This window comes from Microcaecilia unicolor, chromosome 10 (genome assembly GCF_901765095.1).
Source record: "Microcaecilia unicolor chromosome 10, aMicUni1.1, whole genome shotgun sequence".
NCBI lineage: Eukaryota > Metazoa > Chordata > Amphibia > Gymnophiona > Siphonopidae > Microcaecilia > Microcaecilia unicolor.
This window is the reverse complement of record NC_044040.1, coordinates 119,258,638-119,285,219: the sequence shown is the minus strand read 5'-3', so window position 1 is coordinate 119,285,219 and position 26,582 is coordinate 119,258,638. Positions and strand designations below refer to the sequence as shown.

Here is a 26,582-nt window from a genome sequence, read left to right as displayed (position 1 = left end):
TATTATTATTTTTTCCCCCTTTTTTCTTTACAGTGCATTTTTGCAAATTGTTCATTATTCTTCCAACTTAAAAGGATTTTTGTGTAGGTGGGTGTGTACCTTATTTTTGTAAAAGTCTTCCATGTCATTTTCTTATAAGTCTCTCATGCTATTTTTTATAAAGAAAAATATGTATATATATATGTAGTTTGTTTTATTATATATATATTTTTTATAAGGAAATATATATATATATATATATATATATATATATATATATGTAGTTCATTTTATGATATACATGTCCCTATTGAATGTGATGATTTTTTTTAATATGATTTTTTAATATTTACTTTTAATATATACATGTATATTTAAGTTTTATTATACTTGTCTGACTATATACACATATATATTTATTTATATGTTTTGTTTGTGGGTTTTTGGTGTTATGGACATATACATATCTATAGTGAATCTTGATATATGTTTCTTTCCATGTGTATTTATGGAATATATATATATTGTTTATATATACATGTGACCGTATTATGATTTTAGAAGAGTAACTGTATAATAACTATATTTATGTTATGATTTTTTGTAGCCCCTGAAGCAGCCCTTGCTGGGCGAAACACGGCCTGTGTCGGGCTTACTTTTCATATGTATTTATATTATTTTTTATATTTTTAGTTGTCTTAATAAATTACGTTCTTAACGATCTGCTCTGTACTTTTTCCATCTTGGAGCTTGCAGACCGTCTGCCTTTGTGCTTTCTTGGACCCCCCCCCCCCCCCTATTATTTTACTATATAATTTTTGTACATGTTTTTACACATCATTTCATTGGTATTCTTATATATACAGTGCAATCCGCTTAAGTGCAAGGGTCTGGGACCAAAGAAATGTGTGCACTTGACCGTTGTGACCCAAAGAAGCTTGACATCTGATAAACATATGTACAGTACTGTTTATTATTATACATACAGTATACAGTCTCCGTTAACTGACAGGCTTATTTGAAGAAATCAGTTATAGTCCTTTGTACACTATTGGGTCTGTGAGTTCCATAGACTACGTCTGCCAGACAGTAAAAACTGTCATAGCATTGACATCCAGTGGCCTCCAGATAGGCCTGCACGGTGTTGAGACTCTCCAGAGCTCTTGCAAAAGTGACAGGAGGAGATTGTTGAATTTCGTCAGCATGTGCCTCGCTGCTCATTTCATCCTCTGTTTCATCATCAGCCGTTGTTGCCTGCGTGTAGGTGCATATCTCGACATCAGTGCTGTCGTCAGTTGTTTGTAGATCATAATCAACAGCAATGAAACTCCTCTTCAGTACCACCGGCTGGAATGTCAATAACCTGTTCATCTGACGCGTTTGCAACAGCTGCATCTGTTTCGTCCCTCTCCACATCCTTAACAAAGCTTGCCCGCTTGTAGCAGTTCACACTGGTTGCCTGTGTAACATGATTCCAGGCTTCTTTCTGCATATGTAGTGTTAATATGGAACATGCTGGACATGAACCATAGAACAGGCCTACAAATTGTAATATCTGTAACCCCGGTAGCAAACCTTCAGGGGTGGTAGGCTCCCTTCAGCAGTCCACAAACAAAGTCCTTCCAGACAACACAGCTTTTAGTTCCAAACAGTTTATTTCCCCTCCTCCATAAAAATCTCAGTTCAAGGGGGTTAAAGTCCCATTCAGTTTCCAAAATAAAGCAACAAGAAAAAAACTTCCCTTTAAATCCAAGTTCTCCCCCAGTTCAACAGCCTGGCTTTCAGTTTTAAAAGTCTTTCCGCTTGGGTGGTTGCAGAATGGCAGTACACCGCCCACAACACAGCTAATTGACTCCTGTGACCACCCACTGCCTTCAGTCCCTGCAACTCTGCCCCAAAGTACAATTACAGTCCATGTCTACCGGCCCCTCCAAACCTGGTGTGTTGGTCTCTCCAGCCTCCCCTTCCTCCAAGCACTCCATTAACTCTCCTTCTCTGCTAGGCTGTTGGTTTGAGACCTCCTCCCCCTCCCAGGTGGAAGGAATCTTGTACTGATTTCTAACCCAAGGGAATTGAGCTTTGTCATCCCTGCTCCCCCTTCTGGCCCTCGTCTGCCATAGCAGCTGCTCTTTCCAGTCCTTTTCCCCCTCCCTTCCACGTGGGGGCCATACCGGGTTTTGGGACCTACCCCCCCAATCCCTTCTCTCAGGGCCTTGTGGGGAATGTAGTCTGGCCCCATACCTCCTCCTGACCTGCTTAGACCCTCCAACCTCCTTACAAAATGTAGTCTGCTTAGTTTTGTGTTGAGCTAGGCCTCAATAAAGGTCAAAAGAACATTCACTGAGATGCCAGTTAACAAGTGTGACAAATGTTCCCCTAAGTGATTGCAAAACAAGCTTAGAGAGGAACAACATTTCCCTAACTGCAAAGGTCTAAAATACAAACTAACACATGTGTCAACCTTTTCCTACTTGAGCACACAATTCTGGAACGCGCTACCACGCAACTTAAAAACGATCTATGAATTAACTAACTTCCGCAAACTACTGAAGACCCATCTCTTTAACAAGGCATACCACAAAGACCAACAAATGTGAACCTTTGCACATCTTTTTAACAAGGCATACCACAAAGACCAACAAATATGAACCCTTACACATATATCCAGAATTGTCCTATAATATTTGCTCGTTATATTAATATCATGCTTTAGCATTATCATGTTACCCAAGATCCTTCTGTAATACTAATTGTTTACTTCTTATATATCTCAATGTGGCTTACAATACATCATGAATAGTGGAGAAGTATAAGAAAAACATTTAGTCTAGCAGAAGGATCTTGGGTAACATGATGGTGAAAAAAGCATGATATTAGTATAGCAAGCAAATGTTGTGAGACATTTCTGTGGAGGGGTTCACATTTATTACTCTTTGTGGTATGCCTTGTTGAAGAGATGTGTCTTCAGTAGTTTGCGGAAGTTAGTTAACTCGTAGGTCATTTTTAAGTTGCACGGTAGCGCGTTCCAGAATTGTGTGCTCAAGTAGGAGAAGGTTGACGCGTGCATTAGTTTGTATTTCAGACCCTTGCAGTTGGGGAAATGAAGATTGAGGAATGTGCGGGATGATTTTTTAGCATTCCTGGTTGGTAAGTCTATCAGGTCTGAAATGTAAGCTGGGGCATCTCCGTGAATGATTTTATGAACTAGAGTACATATTTTGAACGTGATACTTCCTTTAAGAGGGAGCCAGTGTATGTTTTCTCGTAGGGGTTTAGCACTTTCATATTTTGTTTTACCGAATATGAGTCTAGCTGCTGTTTTCTGGGCTGTCTGAAGTTTCTTGATTATTTGTTCTTTACAGCCAGCATAGAGTGCGTTACAGTAGTCTAGATGACTGAGTACCATTGATTGTACCAGGTTACAGAAGACATTCCTGGGGAAGAAAAGTCTTACTCTTTTTAATTTCCACATTGAGTGGAACATCTTTTTGGTTGTGTTTTTCGCGTGTCTCTCAAGTGTTAGGTGTCGATCAATGGTGACTCAGAGAATTTTTAAGGTGTCCGAGATTGGAAGATTCAGTTTTGGTGTGTTGATGGTGGTGAATTTGTTCGTATTATGCTGAGATTTGAGTATTAGACATTGGGTTTTTTCTACGTTAAGTTTCAGCTGAAATGCATTCGCCCATGAATGCATGATATGTAGACTCTGGTTGATGTCATTGGAAATTTCCTTTATAACTTGTTTAAATGGGATGTAGATCGTTACGTCATCTGCGTACATGTATGGGTTGAGGTTTTGGTTTGATAGTAATTTGGCCAAGGGTATCATCATTAAGTTGAATAAGGTCGGTGAGAGGGGGGATCCCTGTGGAACTCTGCATTCAGGTATCCATGTGGCTGATGTAATCGAGTTAGATGTCACTTGGTATGATCGTGTGGTTAAGAACCCCCTGAACCAATTGAGAATGTTGCCTCCGATTCCGAAGTACTCGAGGATATGTAGTAGTATTCCATGATCAACCATGTCGAAGGCGCTGGACATGTCAAACTGCAAAAGTAGTATGTTCTTGCCAGTTGCAATCATTTGTCTGAATTTAGTCATGAGAGTAACTAATACTGTTTCGGTGCTGTGGTTAGTCCGAAATCCTGCCTGGGAATCATGTGGTATTGAAAATTTGTTTAAATAATTTGTGAGTTGTTTGGTCACCATCCCTTCCGTTAGTTTGGTTATTAAGGGAATGGATGCTACTGGCCTATAATTGTTTAGTTCACTGGCGCTTTTCTTTGCGTCTTTAGGTATAGGGGTGAGTAGGATGTTTCCTTTCTCCTTCGGGAAGAGTCCGTTTTGTAACATATAGTTCAAGTGGTTCGTTAGTTGTGTTATAAATTGTTGAGGGGCACATGCCATAAAGTTGTTTGGGCATATATTGCAATGGGATTTGGCGAATCTTTTGAGCGTTCGGGAGATGATATCCTCTGATAATATCTCAAATTTGATCCAGATTCTGTCTGCTGGGTATACATCAGTGTCTGGATCTAGACAGTCAAGGAGTACGGCGTAGTCGATGGTGCTAACAGGTATTTTAAGTCGTAGTTGTACGATTTTCTCATTAAAGTATTTCACGAGATTGTCTGCTCCTGGTGTATCTTTACTGTTGTTTGTGACTGGTGTGATGTCTATTAGTTTGTTCACAAGTTGGAATAGTTTATGTGTGTCACAGAAAACAACAAGGCAAACGATCTGCAAAATCCAATGTGGAAAACAAACCAGCAGATCAGTATAACATCCAAAAAAACTTTATTGAAGATACCGTGTATGAAACAAATGCCCGGCTTGTGTCGGGCATTTGTTTCATACACAGTATCTTCAATAAAGTTTTTTGGATGTTATAGTTTATGTGGGTCCTTGTAGTTAGGTCCAATTATAGTTTTATAGTGTATTCTTTTTGTTTGTCTTATGGTATACTAGTAAAAAAGGCCCGTTTCTGACACAAATGAAACGGGCGCTAGCAAGGTTTTCCTCGGAGTGTGTATGTTTGGGAGAGTGTATGTGAGAGTGACTGTGTGAGAGTCAGAGTGAAAGTGTGAGTGTGTGTGTGAGAGAGAGAGTGAGTCTGGGTGTGAGTGTGTTTGTGAGAGTGTGTGTGTCAGAATGAGAGTGTGTGCAAGTGTGTATGTGAGACACAGTGTGAGAGTGTGTGTGTGTGTGCGAGAGAGAGAGTGTGTGTGAGACACAGATTCTCTGTGAGAGTGAGTGTATGAGACCAAGCGAGTGTGTGAGTGACTGTGTGGCACATAGAGAGTGAATGTGATACATTGTGAGACAGAGTGTGTGAGAGTGAGAGTCAGAAAGACATTGTATATGAGAGAGAGAGTGTGAGCCTTGCCCTCCCAATCCATGCCCATCTGTCCCCTGCCCCCTCCATTCATCCTTTTCCAGCAATTCCCCTCTCTCCCTGAGCCCTGCCATCTCAATCCATGCCCATCCATGCTTCTCTGTCCCCTGCCCCCTGCATTCATCCTTTTCCAGCAATTCCCCTCTCTCCCTGAGCCCTGCCATCTCAATCCATGCCCATCCATGCTTCTCTGTCCCCTGCCCCCTCCATTCATCCTTTTCCAGCAAGTCCCCTCTCTCCCTGAGCCCTGCCATCTCAATCCATGCCCATCCATGCTTCTCTGTCCCCTGCCCCCTCCATTCATCCTTTTCCAGCAATTTCCCTCTCTCCCTGAGCCCTGCCATCTCAATCCATGCCCATCCATGCTTCTCTGTCCCCTGCCCCCTCCATTCATCATTTTCCAGCAATTTCCCTCTCCCTGAGCCCTGCCATCTCAATCCATGCCCATCCATGCTTCTCTGTCCCCTGCCCCCTCCATTCATCCTTTTTACAGCAATTCCCCTCTCACCCTGAGCCCTGCCATCTCAATCCATGCCCATCCATGCTTCTCTGTCCCCTGCCCCCTCCATTCATCCTTTTCCATCAATTCCCCTCTCACCCTGAGCCCTGCCATCTCAATCCATGCCCATCCATGCTTCTCTGTCCCCTGCCCCCTCCATTCATCCTTTTCCAGCAATTCCCCTCTCTCCCTTCCATGACCCCCCCTCGCATCCATGCTCTTCTGTCTCCCATGTCCCAGCATGTCCCGCCCCCTTCGCATCCTTGCTGTCGTTTCTCCTCTGCCCTCCCGCTCCCATTGTTCAACTGCCCACCCTCTTCTCTTCCCCCTACATCACTTTTTTTTTTTTTTAATTTACCTCCGTGGCGGCGGTTCCGGCAGCGTCAGGGAAGGAGGCGGCGCTCCCAACGTCTAGCCTTCCCTTCGTTGTGTTCCGCCTTCTTCTGACGTCATCCTTGACGTCAGAAGAAGGCGGAACAGCGAAGGGAAGGCTAGAGACGTCGGGAGCGCCGCCTCCTTCCCTGACGCTGCGCTGCCGGAACTGCCGCCACGGAGGTAAATTTAAAAAATTTTTTGCGCCGTCGACGTCATGACGTTTGCCCTGGACGTCATGACGTTTGACGCGAGGGCGGGGCAGAGACGGCTGGCAGCCTGGCTGGCTTCACAACACGAATCCACGAACCCTAAGAAATGTTTGAGTGACTTCAGAAAGTTGTCCTCATTAGAACGTTCACGGTGCGTTTTATTATATTAGATTTATATTTTCTTTGAAGTTGTTTCCAGGCATTAATTGTGGCGTCCTCTTTCTTCTTATTCAATGCTCATTCCAACCTTCTGTCCTGTGTTTTAAGTTTTTTCAGTTCTTCGTTGAACCACGGTGTGGAGTTCTTTCTCTGTGAGGTTCTGGTTTGAGTTGGGGCTATATTGTCTAGTATTGATCTACATCTATCGTCCCATTCTAGGAGGAATTGTCCATCCGTTGTGGTAGATTTGTTGCCAGAATATTACCGGGTCTATTTTTCCTCTCGTGGAGTATGTTTTTTGTTCTTGTTTGTTAAGTGGTTCTTTCGTTCGCCATTGGAGGGAAATGAATGCTTTGTAGTGGTCTGACCATGGTACGGGTGTCCATTTTGTATCTGTTATTATAAGGCTGGAGTCAGGATCGAATTTGTGTGTGATAATGTCTAGTGTGAGTTGGTTGTGTGTTTGGTCTGTGAAGATCCCACAATTGTAGGAACCTTTTGCATTCTTGGGTGCTTATTGAGGTAAGGTCTTCAAGGTGCAAGAACTATAATAGGACCAAATTACAAGGATACGCATAAACTCTTTTCACTTGTAAATAATCTCCTAAATACCACACGTCACTTCAAATAGCATAGAAACCCCATCGGTGGCCAACCTAGCAAACCATTTCAAGGAAAAAATTATAAAGCTCCGACGCACAATACCATGCAATACCACTGAGTACATAAGCATCCTTGAATGCTTAGACCCGAAACCTGGGGAATATCCAGCCGATCGATCATGGACCAACTTTGAATTGATTTCAGTAGACGAACTCACATACTGACTCGGAAAATATGCCAAATCTCAATGCAAACTTGACATCTGCCCTACTAGCCTACTAAAAGCCGCCCCCAAACAATTCACAAAAGACCTCACAAACCAAGTAAATTATAGACTCCTAAACGGTCTCTTCCCCACGGACAAAGGAAATATCCTTCTCACTCCACTGCCAAAAGATGCCAAGAAAAGTACAATGGACCTAACCAACTACCGACCAGTTGCTTCGATCCCGCTCATAACAAAACTGATGGAAGGCATAGTGACGCAACAATTCACAGAATACCTAACCAAACACTCAATCCTACATGAGTCTCAATCAATGCATTCAAAAAAACAATAGCAACAGTCAAGAACATACTCGTACTACAATTCGACATGTCTAGTGCTTTTGACATGGTAGATCATGGAATATTACTACACCTGCTAGAATACTTTGGAATCGGAGGCCCAGTTCTCAAATGGTTCAAAGGATTCCTCACCACCAGATCCTACCAAGTAACAACGAATAATGGCAGATCTCCACCTTGGACACCGGAATGTGGAGTTCCTCAGGGATCCCCCCTTTCACCAACTATTTTCAACCTTATGATGATACCACTAGCCAAACTACTAGCCAACCAGAACTTCAACCTCTACATATACACGGATGATGTCACGATCCACATCCCGTTCAAAAGTAACTTAAACGAAATAACCAACGAGATCAACCAGAGCCTCCAAATCATGCACTCTTGGGCGGACTCATTCCAGTTAAAACTGAACGCAGAAAAAACTCAATGTCTAGTCCTCACTTCCCAATACAACACAATCAACTACCCCACCATAACCACACCTTATTGCACACTCCCTATTTCAGACAATCTGAAAATTCTTGGAGTAACTATTGATCGATACCTCACACTTGATACCCACGTGAAGAATACAACGAAAAAAATGTTCTGCTCAATGTGGAAACTCAAGAGAATAAAGCCTTTTTTCCCAAGAAACATCTTCTGTATCCTAGTGCAGTCATTAGTAATAAGTCATCTGGACTACTGTAACACTTTGTACGCAGGCTGTAAAGAACAGACCATTAAAAAACTCCAAACAGCCCAGAACACTGCAGCCAGACTCATCTTTGGAAAAACTAAATACGAAAGGGCGAAACCTCTAAGAGAGAAACTACATTGGCTACCACTCAAGGAACGAATCGAGTTCAAGATCTGCACAACCATCCACAAAATCATCCACGCAGACACCCCACTTTACATGTTAAACCTAGTGGACCTACCACCTGGAAACGCCAAAAGATCGGCCCGCAAATTCCTCAATCTAAACTTCCCCAGCTGTAAAGGAATTAAATACAGACAGTCATATGCTACTACTTTTGCATATAAAAGCACACAGATCTGGAACGCACCACCCATGACCCTGAAAAATATGGACAATCTAACCAGCTTTCGCAAATCTTTGAAGACACACCTCTTCAACAAAGCCTACGAAAGACATCCTTAATAATTTATTCGTCAAATCACTCAGATGCATCAAAAACGCCTCGCACAACACCTTTCTAGCACCTTGTATCTAATTCATCTACTTCCAGCTTATGTATTTAAAATCATAAAATGACTTTGCATCTAAATCATTTACTTTCAGCTTATGTATTTAAGATCATGTAATGACTGCATCATAACAACACTCTGTAAGCCACATTGAGCCTGCAAAAAGGTGAGATAATGTGGGGTACAAATGCAATAAATAATAATAATAAATAATAATATCTCCGATTATGATGAGGTTTGAGGTAGAAACACAGGTGTTCGAGATAAAGTCCATGAAGTGTGTTTGGGCATCTTGCCAATTGCCTGGCGGTCTGTAAAGTAGGACTGCGTTGAGGTGGTGTTGTAATTTTGGGTGATTAATTCTGACCGAGGCGATTTCAAGTTGTGGCAGAATGGATTCATCTGTGGTTGTGATGATGAATTCGGATTTGTATATTATGGCTATTCCTCCTCCTCTTTTTCCGTTTCTTGTCCATCACATGGTTTCCAGTACCACCTCTATGCTGATGACACCCAGCTTTATCTCTCCACTCCCGACATCACTGTCGAAACCCAGGCCAAAGTTTCGGCCTGCCTCTCAGACATCGCTGCCTGGATGTCCAACCGGCATCTGAAACTGAACATGGCAAAGACTGAGCTCCTTGTTTTTCCACCCAAACCCTCATCTCCTCTTCCCCCACTTTCCGTCTCTGTGGACAACGCCCTCATCCTCCCTGTCTCTTCAGCCCGCAATCTCGGAGTCATCTTCGACTCCTCCCTTTCCTTTTCTGCCCATATCCAGCAGACAGCTAAGACCTGTCGCTTCTTCCTCTATAATATTAGCAAAATCCGCCCTTTCCTCTCTGAACAGACCACCCGAACCCTCGTCCACTCGCTCGTTACCTCTCGCCTTGACTACTGCAACCTTCTTCTCGCTGGCCTCCCGCTCAGCCACCTATCCCCCCTTCAATCTGTTCAAAATGCCGCCGCACGTCTTATCTACCGCGTGAACCGATACTCTCACATCACCCCTCTCCTCAAGTCGCTTCACTGGCTCCCAATCCGCTACCGTATACAGTTCAAGCTTCTCCTATTGACCTTCAAGTGCACTCAATCTGCAGCCCCCCACTACCTCTCTGCCCTCCTCTCCCCGTATGTTCCCACTCGTAACCTCCGCTCTCAGAACAAATCACTCCTATCTGTACCCTTCTCTACCACCGCTAACTCCAGACTCCGCCCCTTCTGCCTCGCATCACCTCATGCCTGGAACAGACTTCCTGAGCCCATACGCCATGTGCCCTCCCTGCCCATCTTCAAGTCCTTACTCAAAGCCCATCTCTTCTCCCTTGCCTTTGGCGCCTAACCACCTTCTCCATTCATGTTACCTACACTGACTACATAGTTTTTAACCCCTAGATTGTAAGCTATTTAGTTATAACCTTTGATTGTAAGCTACCTACACTGACTACATAGTTTGTAACCTTTAGATTGTAAGCTCTCCAGAGCAGGGACTGTCCTTCCCCTTGTGAAACTTGTACAGCGCTGCGTAACCCTGGCAGCGCTATAGAAATGCTAAGTAGTAATAATAAATAATAATATCTCCGATTATGATGAGGTTTGAGGTAGAAACACAGGTGTTCGAGATAAAGTCCATGAAGTGTGTTTGGGCATCTTGCCAATTGCCTGGCGGTCTGTAAAGTAGGACTGCGTTGAGGTGTTCTTGTAATTTGGGGTGATTAATTCTGACCGAGGCGATTTCAAGTTGTGGCAGAATGGATTCATCTATGGTTGTGATGATGAATTCGGATTTGTATATTATGGCTATTCCTCCTCCTCTTTTTCCGTTTCTTGTCCAGTTGGTGATTTTGTATCCTGGTGGGCATAAATCCAAAATTATGGGGTCTTTGAGGTCGTGGATCCAGGTTTCGGTGATGAATAGGAGGTCAAGATTATCTGTAGTGATCCAATCAGTTATGGTCTCTGTTTTGTTTACTACTGATCTGGCATTTACGTATCCCATTTGGATTGGATGGTATGGTTTGGTTTGAGACATAGATGTGTTAATTTTTATTAGTTGCCTGTTTTCTTGGAATCTGGTTTTGTTGTATCCTTTCTTTCCTTTTTGTTGGTTATTTCCGTATGTATTTGTTTTTCCTTTTAGTTGATTGTTGTTCTTTTGGCCTTGTGAGTTGTAAGTGGGTTGCCTATAGGGTTTGTGTGCTGTGGGTAGGTTGTTGTTTATATTGGGAGTGGTCCATGCGTGATAGATTAGTGGGAGGAAGTAAATTATCATGAGCAGTTTGCTGGTATTCATGTTGGCTATGGTTCATGGTGTTTGGCTATAACTGAGTGTATTAGTGAGTGGGAGTTAGTATGAATATCAGGCAGTGTCAGCATTAGGTAGTGTCAACATCAGCATTGTGGACATTAGACAGATATTTAAATGTAGTTTTAGGCAGTATTCGCATTAAGCATGCTTAAAACAGCGTTATCTGCTTTAAATAGTGTCAGCATCAGGCAATATCGACGTCTAGTAACTAATATTAAGCTGTATCAGCATTAAGCAGTGTCAGCTGCGATCAGTATCAATATTGATAGAGCTTATAAAGCATTGGAGTATTTAAAGGGAGTCAGTTAACATGTTGTAAGGTAGATATAAAGCTTTTAAAGTCTATAAATAGAGGAGTGTGGTAGCCGTGTTAGTCCACTCTTAAGGTTATCAATAGAAATCAAACAAAATAAAACATGGAAAAGAAAATAAGATGATACCTTTTTTATTGGACATAACTTAATACATTTCTTGATTAGCTTTCAAAGGTTGCCCTTCTTCGTCAGATCGGAAATAAGCAAATGTGCTAGCTGACAGTGTATATAAGTGAAAACATTCAAGCGTTACTATGACAGTCTGACAAGGTGGGAGGATGGGGGTGGGTAGGAGGTATGCTTTGATGTCCCCATGCATACCTCCTACCCATCCCCATCCTCCCACCCTGTCATAGTAATGCTTGAATGTTTTCACTTATATACACTGTCAGCTAGCACATCTGCTTATTTCCGATCTGACGAAAAAGGGCAACCTTCGAAAGCTAATCAAGAAATGTATTAAGTTATGTCCAATAAAAAAGGTATCATCTTATTTTCTTTTCCATGTTTTATTTTGTTTGATTTCTAAAGTCTATAAAGCAATTAAACATTTCGAAGAAAGACAGATGTAAAGCTTTTAAATTCTGTCAAGCATTTAGATATTTAAAGGAAATCTTTCATCATATTGCAAAGCATGGCAAGCATTTGGAGCTATTGGTGCAATTTTTAAAGCATTTACAACATTTAAGAGGTCTTACAGAGTGTTGTAAAGTGTTGGTTCCCAGCTACTAGTAGATGGTCTTTGCTCCCCTCATCTTGTGCTCCTTGGTTGTGTTGAGCGGTTCACCAAATCGTTTCACCTGGGAGGGTCTTCGGAGGAAGTCCCACTTCACTGCTCGCAAGTTGGTCCTCCCCTCCGATGGCGGGTGGGATTCGATCGGGCAGGATCCAGGCAGGGATGTGCCCCACCGTTGAGCTGATCTCACAGTTGCAGTTTGCCTCCGTTTGTCTCGCTGCTCTCCCTTCCGCTCCCTCCGCCGATTCCGTGTTGGAGTCTATTTCGGTGGGGTGCTTGCTGTGGGGTGCCTCTCTAGCTGGTATGCGTGCATGGTCCGCCGGTTAGGTAGGTCACTCTCCGGTGGTTCCGTGCCCTTTCCAGGCTGACACGCGTTCGGGTGGAGTGCACCAGCGGGAGTGGCTTCGCTCTACTGGGTCTGCACCGTGGAGGTCCACAAATTGAGGGCAGACCGGGCCACCAGGTGAGTTTTTGATTGAATTGACCTCTCACATCTGGCGATTCGCCTGGAAGGCCGCGAGCAGTCCGGTGGCCACGAGGTCAGCTGGCTCAATTGGTGGTCGTTGTTCTCAGCCTTGTTCACTAGGCCTCGTATCGGACCTCCTGTTAGTCCACCTGGGCTTCGATTAGATCAGCTTTCAACCCCCAGGTTTTGCGAGGAGCCCTCCGCTGGTCTGTTTGGGTACTGAGTGGGTCGGCCTCACTCGTCCGGTCTGTCCGGATGGTCGCTAGATCGGTTGGATTATTTGGCAGCCACGAGGTCCACTAGATTTCTCCAGTGATCGCTGCATCCAAACGTCACCAGGTCTCGCGGAGAGCTCTCCACCAGCCCAACTGGTCCTCGACTGGTTTCCAACTGGGTCTGCCTCCTTTGTCCGGTGGCTCGTCTGGAAGGTCGCAAGTTCGGGCGGGTTGCCCGGCGGCCACGAGGTCGGCTAGTTCAAGTGATGGTCGTCGCTCTCACTAATTCGTTCACCAGGCCTCGTAGTGGACCTTCTGCTATTTTATCTGGTCTCCGGTAAGGTCAGCTTTTACCTCCGTATTCCGCGGTTGGTTTCAGCTGTTTGTTACTAAATATTTTTTGTGTGGTTTCGGCCATGGGCTAAGGAGCTCCTTGACTCCGTGACCCTTAGTTAGCGGCCATTTTCTTTAGTAGTTAGAGAAGTAATGACTGTGGAAATGCTCTTTGCGGCCTGGTTACCCTCTCATATGAGAATTGCTTATGGAATATATTGATTGACTTTACTGGTTAGCTGTACCTTCTAACCAGGAACAATTGTAAACAAGTGAACCTTCATTTGGTAAGTTTAATAAATGCTTATTCTCATATTACAATAGCCTTCTGTGTCTGTCTCTCCTTATTTAGTATGTTATAAGTCTTTCTACTAGCTGAAGTAGTGGATACTTCCAGTTAGACAAGACTGAGTATATTACCTGAAGGAGAGCAGACAAACTGGAGGTAACTAAATTCAGTTGATGACTCCGACATGATTATATACCTTACTCGTTTGTTGTGATTCTGCCTTGATGAGATAAAATAGTAAAAAAAACTTTTCCTGGGATCCCACCTTGTGCGAGGGTATCCATCTACTACATCTAGTCAATACTAATATTTTTTTGTGTGATTCTGTCTTGTGCGATGGCAGCCGTCTGTGGACGCTATTAAAACATTTTTCTGTGTTTTCTTACATCTTTTTTATACAAAAGTATGTCAGTAAAAGCGATTGTTTTCTTTTTATGGTGATACTAAGGGTGCACACGTTTACTGGGACACCAGTAACGGCACCCCTTAAGAACTGTTGGTGATAGCGGATCACCCAGGGTACTCTGCGAAACCCGTGGGGAAGACCATTCTGAGATCATGTCCAACTTCTTTCGCAGGAGTTTTGGGGCACATTCAGCTTGACGAGTGGTGAGTATTACTTTTTATACATATTTACATAACTTGTAGGGTATACAATGACTTGTCCCTCTCCTCTGGACACGGTTATTACATTTTTCCCTAGTGATAAACATTCTCTGACTCTTATTTGTGCCCAATGGTACAATAAAATGGAATAAAAAAAGATCATGACCTTCACTGGCCTATTAATGGTTCTTTTGACCCCGTTGTTTTAAAACGACTCATTGCATACAATGAAAGCCATAGGACGGGTAAATCGCACCTGAGGCACTTACAGGCCATTAACAAATGGGTGTTAATTGCTGACAGAAATGCTGAATCTAGATCCCTGCCAAGTTCTACCAATCTCCCACCTCCGCCTCTGCCACCCTCAGATCCGGATCTTACGCCATCATATCAAAATCCCGTTGGTCCTGCGGCTTCTACAATTATGACTTGTGAAACCGCTGTGGGCTATTCGCAGCTATATCCAGACCTTCCTTCCACTGATCTACCTATAGACACTCCTCCAAAACCTTGCCAAGGCGAGTCACTTGTGTCACATTCCATTACTTGACAAAGCCTACTACTGTACAGATTTCTGGCAGTGTTGATCTTATCCCACTTCCCAGTGTTGCACCTGATAATGACAACTCTCGCAATTTGGATATTACAACTCTTAACCAGGTTCCCGGCTCTGTACCGATAGTTGCCCCTGACCCTTTCCCTAAATCTGACCCATGCTGTCAATCGCTTGGGATTGAACCTACACCTGTGCTTACCAATGCACCTCCTCTTCTTAATGACGCTGAATACAAGGCTTGAATGCAGGATCACTCTCGTCACCTTGCCTTTGCCTTTAAGCAAGATACTCCCTTTTTAGATGAGCTACGTCTTTCTGCAGCTCGAAAACGTACTGCTCAAGCACTGGCACTTTAGTAATAACACAAGAAGACCTATTTCATGGGTATGTGAGATATAAAATTGAACAAGCAACACTTCCTCTGCCCAGACGCCATCTTGGTGAATTAGTAATATACTGGTTAATTTCCTTTCAGCTCCTGGGTGGACCGTGGGAACCCCGATATTTCTTTAGAAAACGGGGGACTAAAGCAACTTTTTGAACTTCGATTGCCAGGAAAATCTCCTTTTTCTAACATTGGAGCCATACCTACTGCTCACAATTTTACAATATGAATAGGTCTCATGAATCCCCTGACTCCCATGGAACCCCTGTTTTGAGTTGAGACCCTGGTCCTGACGATAATGATATGTGGAACCCTTTTATCAGATATTATAATCTTTGTGAGCCTTTACTTGACAGTTGGACCACAGTTCCAGCTACCCATACCCTAGAGGTAATCGAAGTTTATGGGATTGGCCAGATTAAACTCGAACAAGGAGACATACCACTGTCCTGTCCAAATAATGGGGAATTAGTTTATTTCTGGCTAATTTCGTATGACATATTGAATAGAGGATGGCAACCTTGGATTTTTGTCAGAAAAGGGGAAACAGATCTGTAGAAATGTATGAGCTTGTTCACACACATTACCGCATACAAACTTGTATGGGAGCTATTCCTTTACCCTATTAATGGTTAATTTCAGATTGAGGCCTCATTTCTACAAGACACCCTTCCTATCTCCTGCTCTCGACATATATGTTTTACTCGACCCAACAGGACACTGTCTTCACTTTCTATGATTTGAAACTTGTCTCGATAAGAGAACCTCATATTTAGCCAATATGTGCAGTGCATATAGACCACTTGCTCCTGAATGGAATCCTGGTATTGATGACAATGATGCATAGAATCCTTTGATTAGATTCCGTAATCTGTGTGAACCCTATTTGATATATGGACCACAGATCCCGGGACCTCTACTATTGATTTGACCAACCTTTGCGGGATAGGTCACATAAAACTGGAGCAGATGGAGGAAGTACATAAAAACCTCTATCCCGACCTAATACTGGAGAATTAGTGTATTTTTGGATAATCTCCTATAAAGTACGAGGAAGATGTTGACGTCCCTGGTTTTTCCTCAGACAAAGGGAAAACAGGATTGCTGAAATATTTCAGCTTATACTCCAAATTAGCAATACCCCTTTTGGAATGCACAGAAGTATAGGTGCTGTTCCTTTATTTTCTTAATGCTTTATTTCAGGTTGACACTTCATATCTGTGAAACAGGACACCATGTTACTTTACTCTCTTTTTTCCCTTTGTACTACTGATGAATGCTGAGCGCAACCCAACGAGATTCTGAATCGGATTTTTGGGCCAATTGTGCTATCTGGCTTTTGGTATTTGCAGCTATAATTTCTTTACTGCTTATTGTTTTATGGTTTTTGCGAGTCCTGAGCCCCTGTTAGTTTATATTTCATAATGTCGCTCATAAACTACTGCTTGTGACTTTTTCCCTCCTGCACTTGATCCTTGATGTCTTGAGCACTAATTGCTCTTATGGAACTGTAGTAGAATCTTGGGGCCCAAGAGATGACTCCACCATGTTTGGACCGTACTCTGAAAATTGTGACATGGATCAGTTCTATCTTAATAGCGACTATCCTGTCAAAGCCATTTTCCACTGATTCAAAGCAATAGAACGGTAACGATCCAGTTTGATATCTGTAAAGTTGCTGACTGTGGAAATTTAAACTGGCAACGGTCACATTCAAAGTTCTATGTTTATCTGTGCACTTATTGCCCGTTTGGATTCTGCTGTTTACTCTACTAGCCCATGTCATTCATGGTCAGATGTATGGTGGTATACAGGCCCAAATTATCCTACAAGTAGTCATCCAGCCTGGAATAAACCTCTACGGAAGAGAATTACTCTTACCCGTAGACCTGTCAATAAAGACACATGTACTCTTGGAAAATGCAACCCTGTTTCGATTACTTTTAGAAGAGTGGATCTTTCTATAAACCGTACCTATGGTGTAGACATAGAAGCTACCACCAACTCAGATCCTGTTGGTCGTTTCCGTATCCTTGTCCGCTCTGCTAAAAGGACCACCTTACCTAATTGGTTTAATCCTTTACTGCCACAAATTCCCGAGATTAACATACCCTTTCAGGTCCATAACATTACCAACCTTAGAGATACATTTACTATTGAAACTGGCTATGCTGATACGAATTTATGGCTAGATTGGGTAAAATATACTACTCATTCTTTACACCTGTCTAATTTCTATGTTTGTACTGCTTCTCGCCCTCTCCCTTGAATTTCAGGAATGATTACACTGGTGCCATATGTATGTTATATTTACTTTATGGTGATAAGACTACTAATGCTTCTTGTAAATCTCTTGAACTAATGTTTCCTGAGATTTCTAAAGAAAAAGTGAGAGTGCCTCCAGTATTTCAACCACCTCATAAAAATACAAAATTTGAAACTTATATATGAAGAAAAAAAGCTACAAATCCATATGCTGTTGGACATTTGTCTTCTTGTAATACCAGCTTAACTGCTAGTGGCTCAATGGACTTCTCAGATTTTACTACTGCTAGAGCTGATGTTTGGTGGTACTGTGGAAATAGAACATTGTACTCTACCCCGTGATTGGGAAGGGCAATGTGCTGTTGTTCAGTTGGTAATACCATTTACCATTGCTGCTTTGCATACCGACCATGGTCTATCCAGATCTAAGAGAGCTTCTCCAGCTGGTTCTTTTGATTCCAGAGTATATCTTGATACTATTGGAGTTCCAAGGGGAGTCCCTGATGAATTCAAGGCCCGCAACCAAATTGCTGCTGGTTTTGAAGCCCTATTCCCTGTGATCACCATTAGTAAGAATGTGGATTGGATTAACTACATTTATTACAACCAACAAAGATTTATCAACTATACAACAGATGCTATCAAGGGTATTGCAGAACAATTGGATGCTATTAGCCGCATGACTTGGGAGAATCGATTGGCCCTTGATATGATATTAGCTAAAGAAGGAGGTGTTTGTGTGATGATTGGTAGTGGAGACTGTTGTACTTTCATGTCTTATAATATTGCTCCTGATGGAAGTATTACAAAGGCTTTAGAAGGACTTACTGTGCTAGCTAATGAATTAGCCGAAAACTCTGGTATTGATACCACCTGGACTGGATGGTTGGACACTATGTTTGGAAAATGGAAAAGTATCATACTTTCAGCTTTAACTGCTATCATTGTGGTCATAGCAGTTTTTATGCTATGTGGCTGTTGTATCATACCTTGTAGCAGGAGATTAGTGGATCATGCTGTTGAAACTGCTATAAGTAAAAAAGATCCTATGGGACAATATGTACAAAAGAATGATTCGTTGTGTTGCTTCAGAAAATTCTGAAATCTATACCGATCTTGACCATGAAATGAATGATGACACTGAACCTAATGTCGATGTTAATACTAATACAGTTACCATTGATGATGCTAATACTCCTAAAGACAATATTCTTGAAAGTAAGGTGTAATTCATTACCTATGTCTTCTCACTTGCATATGTTTACCTATAACCATACATAATGGGGGACCCATAACATTGTAGGATAACTATTTTGAATATCCTACTGAAATCATATTTCCTTCCAGCTTCCTGCATAATGACCTGTGATGGACACTAGCCACTACAACAGAATGCTCACCTTTCCTTACAGGCTGCAGACACAATGCTCCTCATTGGAGTAGATGGAGACCCAGAGATGTCCAGCACATGTGAAGGCCTGGCATTCGCATGCCTTCAAGAGGGGAGCTGTTAATATGGAACATGCTGGACATGAACCGTAGAACAGGCCTACAAATGTAGTCTGCTTAGTTGTGTGTTGAGCTAGGCCTCCATGAAGGTCAAAAGAACAGTCCCTGAGATGCCAGTTAACAAGTGTGACAAATGTTCCCCTAGGTGCTTGCAAAACAAGCTGAGATAGGAACAACATGTAGTCTGCTGAGAAACAGAATGTCAGGTTCTCAGGTTCAGAGCCCGCTGGGCCGGGCTCTGGAGCAAACGTGAGCCCTTGGGCTGCTGCTGAGGAGCGACAGCAGCAGGCAAAACCCACCAACCAACACTAGGCAAGCGCACCAGCAGGGACTGCAGGCACCGCCCAGCGAGCCGGAACACATAGACTGGAATCCCCCGGACTGGAGGACACAGGACTGGAACACTGGATGGGAACACCCCGGACTGGAGCACACTGGACTGGTCCGTACAGCTTCACCTGCACTTAGCCACTGCCCCCCAAGGGTTGAGCCCTTGGGTTTGAGTGGCCGGCAGGACTTACCGGAACCCGGATGACACAGGGACCAGCACTAGAACAAGCTTGAACTGAAGTGCTCCTAGGTACAGAACTAACAGATGTGCTCCTAACAGAAAACTAACAGACCTAAGCCCTAACCTACCAGGGGAGCTCCTAAGCCCTGCACAACAAAGGGACTTCCTAAGCCCTAAACTAACAGGAGTGCCCCTAGGCACTGACCTAACAAGAGTGCTTCTCACAGCACCAAAAGGAAAAGCAGTGGAGTTACAAGGAAAAGGCAGGGAAGCACAAGGGAAAAGCAGGAAAGTACAATACAAGCTACCACAGGTGCTCCTAAGCACCAAGCTATCACAGAGCTCCTACAGCACTAAACTACCAAAGGTGCTCCTATCAGCACCAAAACCTGAAGTACTTCTATCAGCAACAAGAGGGAAAAGCAGGGAAACTAACCCAAGCAAAGCAGAAGTGCTTTAAACACAGCAGAAACAGAAGTGCTTCCAAAGCACCAAACACTGAAGGGCTTCTAAAGCCCCAAACACAGAAGGCTACTAAAGCCCCAAGCAAAGCAGAGCTTCTAAAGCCACAGAAGGGGAAGCAGGGGAACCACAAGGAAAAAAGGAGGAAAGCTAAACACACAGTCACCAGTGCACACTTCACTAACACTAACCTGGACCTTTAGCAAAAGCAAGCAGGGAAACGACACAAAGTCAGAAGTGCACACTGCACCACCCTACCTAAAGCAAACGTTGCAAAGGCCCTGAAGGGAAGAACACCACTTCCTTATCAAGGCCCTCCCTGATGATGTCACACTCCCTAGACCCAAGCAGACAGCACACTGAAACCCAGAGAGGCCCAACCCACACCAATGCAGCACCGTGAAGCACTTGAAGCCAGTACACCCAGAGAGAGGTAGAGCTAACTCAGTCCACACACACAGCTGCAGTATAGTGAAACAATTAACCCCAAGCTGGCAGCAGCCAGCACAGAGAGAGAAAGCTAGCTCAGAAAGGACAGACAGAAGAAACGGAAGCCAGCTAAGAAGCTGACCACCAGGGAAAAGGTAAGTTTGAGAGGGGTTCTGACCACGATCATAACACAGAAATATGATTTATAGCTTTTGCTGTTGTAAGGGGAAATCTTGGTAACTAAACAGGTGGTAAGAGAAAAGCAGAACTATGGTTACTGGAAAATAATGTTGCAAATGAGAATGACCTTTATGGTACTTATATTAGGCAAGATTACTGTAAATGTAAAATTAAGTAAGTTTTCAGTAAATGAGTGCTGATGACATGGAAAATCACTAATTGCACATGAAATGTGTATCTCTGATGAAAAAGCATGGGATCAGAAAGGTATAAAAGTAACAGTTGTAATCTTTAGTAGTTAGAGAAGTAATGACTGTGGAAACGCTCTTTGCGACTTGGTTACCCTCTCATATGAGAATTGCTTGTGGAATATATTGATTGACTTTACTGATTAGCTGTACCTTCTAACCAGAAACAATTGTATACAAGTGAACCTTCATTTGGTAAGTTTAATAAATGCTTATTCTCATATTACAATAGCCTTCTGTGTCTATCTCTCCTTATTTAGTATAAGTCTTTCTACTAGCTGAAGTAGTGGATACTTCCAGTTAGACGAGACTGAGTATATTACCTGAAGGAGGGCAGACAAACTAGAGGTAGCTAAATTTAGTAGGGAATCCAACAGTGATAGATTACGAGCCAGTTCAACAGCACGTTTATCCTTGCCAGTCTGGTCATCAGACGACGTAGCACAAGAGCCCGATAATGTTATTAAAAATTGGCTATTATGCCCTGATTCATAGGTTGGATCAGAGAGGTAGTGTTTGGTGGCAGGAAGACCTTGACGTTAAACAGCCTGACATCATCCCTGTGTGCAGCACAATTATCACAAAGCAGCAAAATCTAATACTTTTGTGCCCGCATTCTAGTGTATAACTTCTTTAGCCACTGCTTCCAAATTTCCCCAGTCATCCATGAATTTGCGTTAGCCTCGTATGACACAGGAAGTCACTTGAAGCAACGGGGCTGTTTGCTCTTTCCAATGGCGAGGGGTTCCAACTTCTCACTCCCATCCATATTGCGCAAAGGAGGATCGTCAGTCGGTCCTTCAACGTTTTACCTCCAGTAGTTTCGGCATGTTTGAATGCAGGTGTTCCATCAGGAATCGCTTGCCAGTAGAGACTGTTTTCGTCAGCATTGAAAATGTCACGAGGTGCAAACTCGTTCAAGATGGTAGGAAGAACTGAAACAACCCAATTTTCAGCACCAAAGTCATCAGCGTCTTGTTTCTCACCATGCTGTTACTTGAATTTTATGTTGTTCCTCTCCTTCCATCTTTCCAACCATCCAACAGTAGCTTTGAATTCAGGTAGTCCAAGACTTTCAGCTAGCTGATTAGCTTTCTCCATAAGCAGTGGACCACTGACAGGAAACTTCTCCTGAATCGAGAAAACCACCGAAGAAGAGCATCTTCTACCTCATCAGCTGTTCCCGCCCGTTTTCGTTTCCGTTGTGGATTTGTATTGTTTTGCCAGTCTGCCAGAAACTGGTCTTTCTGCTTCAAGATAAGTGAAATTTGACTGGGATTGGCACCATATTCTTTAGCAATAGATGCTTGACGTTGTTTATTTTCTAATGTTTTAAGAACTTCTATTCGTTCAGCCAGTGTTAAAGTCTTACAGTTCCACCACGACGACGATGACCCCAGTGTATGCTCTAACAACATTCTTTTGCTTATTCTGCCTGTGGCAGTTAAAGGGGCAGTAAATTTGAAATCTCACTGGTTGTCACGCGCCAATAGGCTTCCATATTCCGTGCTCACATATGCAGAGTCTTTCCTGCAGAGGAGCGGTCTTAAACCATGCATATAAGCAAATCTTGCACTTATCAGTGGTGTGCTAAACTGAAGTTTGTCCTCATAGAAATTAATGGTGCCAAAAATGGGACAGAAGTACGGCATGCAGTTAAACAGAGCATGCGCTTATCCAACGTGCACTTAAATGGAGTGCACTGTATATATTTCTTTATAGCAGTGTGTTTTTTTCTAGTAAAAAAGGTGCCAGTACTCAAATGCTAGGCCACCGTTCAGGGGTGGGGTGATCACTGAGGGACTCATCCCACAATAGCCAGGCCCCCTGCAACCAGTCACAGAATCTATGACAAGGCAGAATTGGTGCTTAGAGCCTGAGCTCTTTCATTAAAACTTGGGGTCGGGTCCATAGGTTAATTTTAGCAGACCATGGGAAAGGTGCCGGTACTCAGTACCCCCAAGTACCACCTGTATAATTATACTAAGTGGAGAGTTATAATATCATGAAAGTTTCAGACGGGGGGGTTTCCAAAGCAGGCATAGAAATAAATGTGGTTTATCAAGTATAAAGCTGTATGACAGGAAGGAAGAGGGGGGGGGGAAAGGAGTTATCAGAGCGGAAGATGGTTACAGCGTACGAACGGACAGCAAGCTCTCAAGGCATGAGACACACTTGCAAAATAGAGACACCGGTTAACAATACTTAGAACTGGCAACAGACCTGTCATAGGGAATATTTATAATCAAAGAAATAACTAACAAGATAATATGGCAGAGAAATCACGGACGGAGAAGAGAACATAACCTTACTGACAGATAGCCTATATATAAGAGCAGGGAACAGTGGCCAGAAACAGAATCAGAGAGACATGCAAGGTAGAGGTTAAGTACCTCTCAGAGGTTTAAGTACCGCACAGAGGAAATGAGCACAGATCTCTTAGAGGGCAGGGAAGGGACACTCCCTCCATCCGAGATCTAGAAGCAGAAGTGTATAGGCAGGAAAGGAGGTTGGGGCTCTGTGGGCTGTCAGTTTAACCAAAATGATTTTAAAGGAGAGATATAGGATTTCAGGGAACTGCAGTGAATAGGAGCTCAGACAAAAGTAAGAACACATGATCTACAGGTAGGGATGGTGGGAAACATAACGGGGATCAACTTCAACATACACTGAATAGCCTAAAAAGACAGGAGAATCTTCGCTCAAGGGAGGACGGAGACTTAAGACACGAAATGTCAAGGCGTTAGGCTAAGAATAGCCAGCATGAGACCGCTAATGACAATCGTGGCGAAACGAGAAAAAAACAGCCAGCATCTGCTAGGCGTGGTCTCCCAGCCTAGAACCTAGATGCCACTCGTACCCTTGCACACACCAAGCGCTCGAAAGGGACAGGGTATAGGTGATGAATAAAAGAAAAGATATAAGGGTACTTATCACATAATAATCGTTAGACAGACTCACAAAAGGACAGGAACAGAAAAACAAATGCGCCAGCCAAGCGCAGACGGAGAAAGCGATAAGGAAACAGAGGAAGAAAGCAGAAAAACAGAATAGTACCAGAGGAAGGGGTTAGAAAAGGAGCGGACTGAATACCAGTTCCCAGTACCCCTCAAGTGGGCACTTTTCACCAGGGTATATGCCAGTGCAGTGAAATAAAGGCAGAAGAATAGCGTTAGTAGACATACATAAGAGTAATGATACAGTACTCTGTTACCTGATTGTGCATGTATCCACAATCCTGGTGACGGGTGAGAGAAGACAATGATTTATGAAAGACCACACATGCTCCAGAAGTTAGGCGTATAGCCCGCATTAAGACCTTGCTGGTGCCATGTGGACGAACTCTGAGCGTACCAATCCCCGAAAAGGTTTGGAAGTTTTAGGAGGTAAGAAAGACCGGCACCAAGGTACCTTAGGAGAACATGATATAAAAAGTAACAGATAAGAATAGAGACAGATATAACAGCACCCGCAGTGGACCATACCGTACCAAAGCACTAGAAATCAGTGACACGCTGGGACAGCTGCATTCAAAGGGAAAACAAAAACATAAGTGAATAACAACCGGCTGAAAAGGGACAGAGGTGGCAGGGACCATGTAAAAGCTGTGGCTTAAAGAAAAAAAACCCCACAGGAAGGTGTGGCGACAGACTACCAAGAATGAAGAGGGAAGGGGAGAAATTATTTCACATAAGTGTGTTTTTGAAAAAACCAACTATGGGGAGAATTAACATGTCAGCAAGGGGAAAGAGACCGGGAAAATAGCAGTGCCAAGAAGGGGAGATAGGAATCAGAGAGAAGAAATAAAGCGCAGTCTTGGACGCAACTAAGAGGGGAAAGAAAGCACAAGGCTTACATATTATCACTGACTGCGATAGGGAAGAATAACGGAAGTGGCTTAACCACAGGAAAGAGTGAAAGCTTAGAGAGAGAACAGCAGACTGCTATAATAAGGGACATGAGACATCAGGGAGGAAATTCTTGATCTTTAAATATTGAAAGACAAAAACGTGGATGTGGACGCATAAATAAGAAGGAGAAGGACAGGAAAGGGTGGAGCAGCGTACGGGAGTCACCAATGTTGAGAATAGAGGGGTCTCGGGCCCCCCCCAAGAAGGCTAGAGTGACCTTAATCTGGCTCCATCTCTAAATAACACTAGTACTGGGGTAATCAAGGAGTTATTGCCTCTAAGGGAGACGTTAGGTCTAAAGAAAAGATACCAGCCTTATGACAAACTGGATTTAGACTACAGGTTATACAATGCAGCGAATGATAGCCTGATGTAGCAAAAGCATTTATACTTACAGCCTTTCATCATTAAGTGAAGCCCACAAATCATCATTTGGAATGAAGAGTTTATTTGCAAATCAGACTTTAATCAGATACATTCATCAGACAAATTCTGGATTCAGCTGACTGGAGCTCTGCGTCCTAGATACGTTGGGGAGAACCTCCGAAATATGCTTGGGAGACCAGTCCTTATATACCATCTGGTCCCCATACAAGTCTATTGAGAGGGACTTTTTTCTAATCTTGCTCAATCTATGAGTCATGCCCTCCGGCCAGGTGTTTCCGTTTTTGTAAACACTTCCCTAGATACGGACATCCAAACATGGCTATTGTGTAATTTCCTTTTTTGTAAACACTTTGTTCTTATGAAGATATCTAAATATAGATATATCAATTTCATAACATCTTGTGATCTGGGTGCCAACTTATTAAAGACAGACTCCGTGTTATGAACCAAACTTCTTATCATTTCTGTCTTTAATTTCTACATCATGTGTGTTACACTCAATTTGGAAGTTGCACCAGGTTTCATTAGAACTCACCAAGCAGTCCTTGCTCTTGCAGGCTCTCTGCTATAAGGCCATCATCTTGTTATCAGGCCTACTCAGTGCTTTTCAGGTGTTTAAAGCTATGTAGCTTGGCCCACCACTATTCCAGTGGATAGGTCTTTAGCTAGAACACATATTAACTTGCAGGAAAAGCAAGTCCTTGCTCAGCCAGTCATTGATTTTTAAACCTAGCTGGTATTTTTACAGCCTGAGTCCTAAATCTGGCCTTCCACCCTTCCGGTGGGCATCCAGTGAGGGCCTCTTGCTGTAGTATAATTATACACACCTCAAAAAAAAGCCCTTTGTAGATTACTGATTCAGGCCTAGCAGCCAAAACACAACGTTTGTGTTGAGTCATTTTTCCATTAAACATTTTTTATTTCCAAGTACATTGTTTCAGTCTTTGGTATCTGTGGTCAACCTCCCACCCTTTTTCTTCATATCTTTCTGGTCCTTTATACAGCAGCTGTTGCAGATTAAGTTTCCACTGTCATTCGAAGAGCTCCTGTTTAATGTGTTTCCAATGGAACATCAGTGATGACCAGATCCACTTGATATCAGTGCTTACTGCTGTGGCACTATAGTCTATATTGTGTATGTAGAAGAATTTCTCTCTCTCATTTTTTTATTTATTTATTTATTGCATTTGTACCCCACATTTTCCCACCTCTTTGCAGGCTCAATGTGGCTTACAATACATCATGAATGGTGGAAATATGTAAGAAGATAGACATTTGGTATTACAGGAGGATCTTGGGTAACATAATGATGATAGAACCTGATAGTAGTGTGAGAAGCAAATATTGTAAGACAGTTCTGGATATGTGTGTAGGAGTTCACATTTGTTGATCTTTATGGTATGCCTTGTTAAAGAGATGGGTCTTCAGTAGTTTGCGGAAGGTAGTTTGTTCGTAGATCGTTCTTAGGTTGCGTGGCAGCGCGTTCCAGAG

General features: G+C 43.0%; 1 protein-coding gene across 2 annotated transcripts in view; it reads left to right on the top strand.

The window, feature by feature from the left end:
* The window catches only part of RYK (receptor like tyrosine kinase), a 1,372,566-nt gene that overhangs the window by 1,162,303 nt on the left and 183,681 nt on the right, over nt 1-26,582 (top strand). The window lies entirely within an intron of this gene.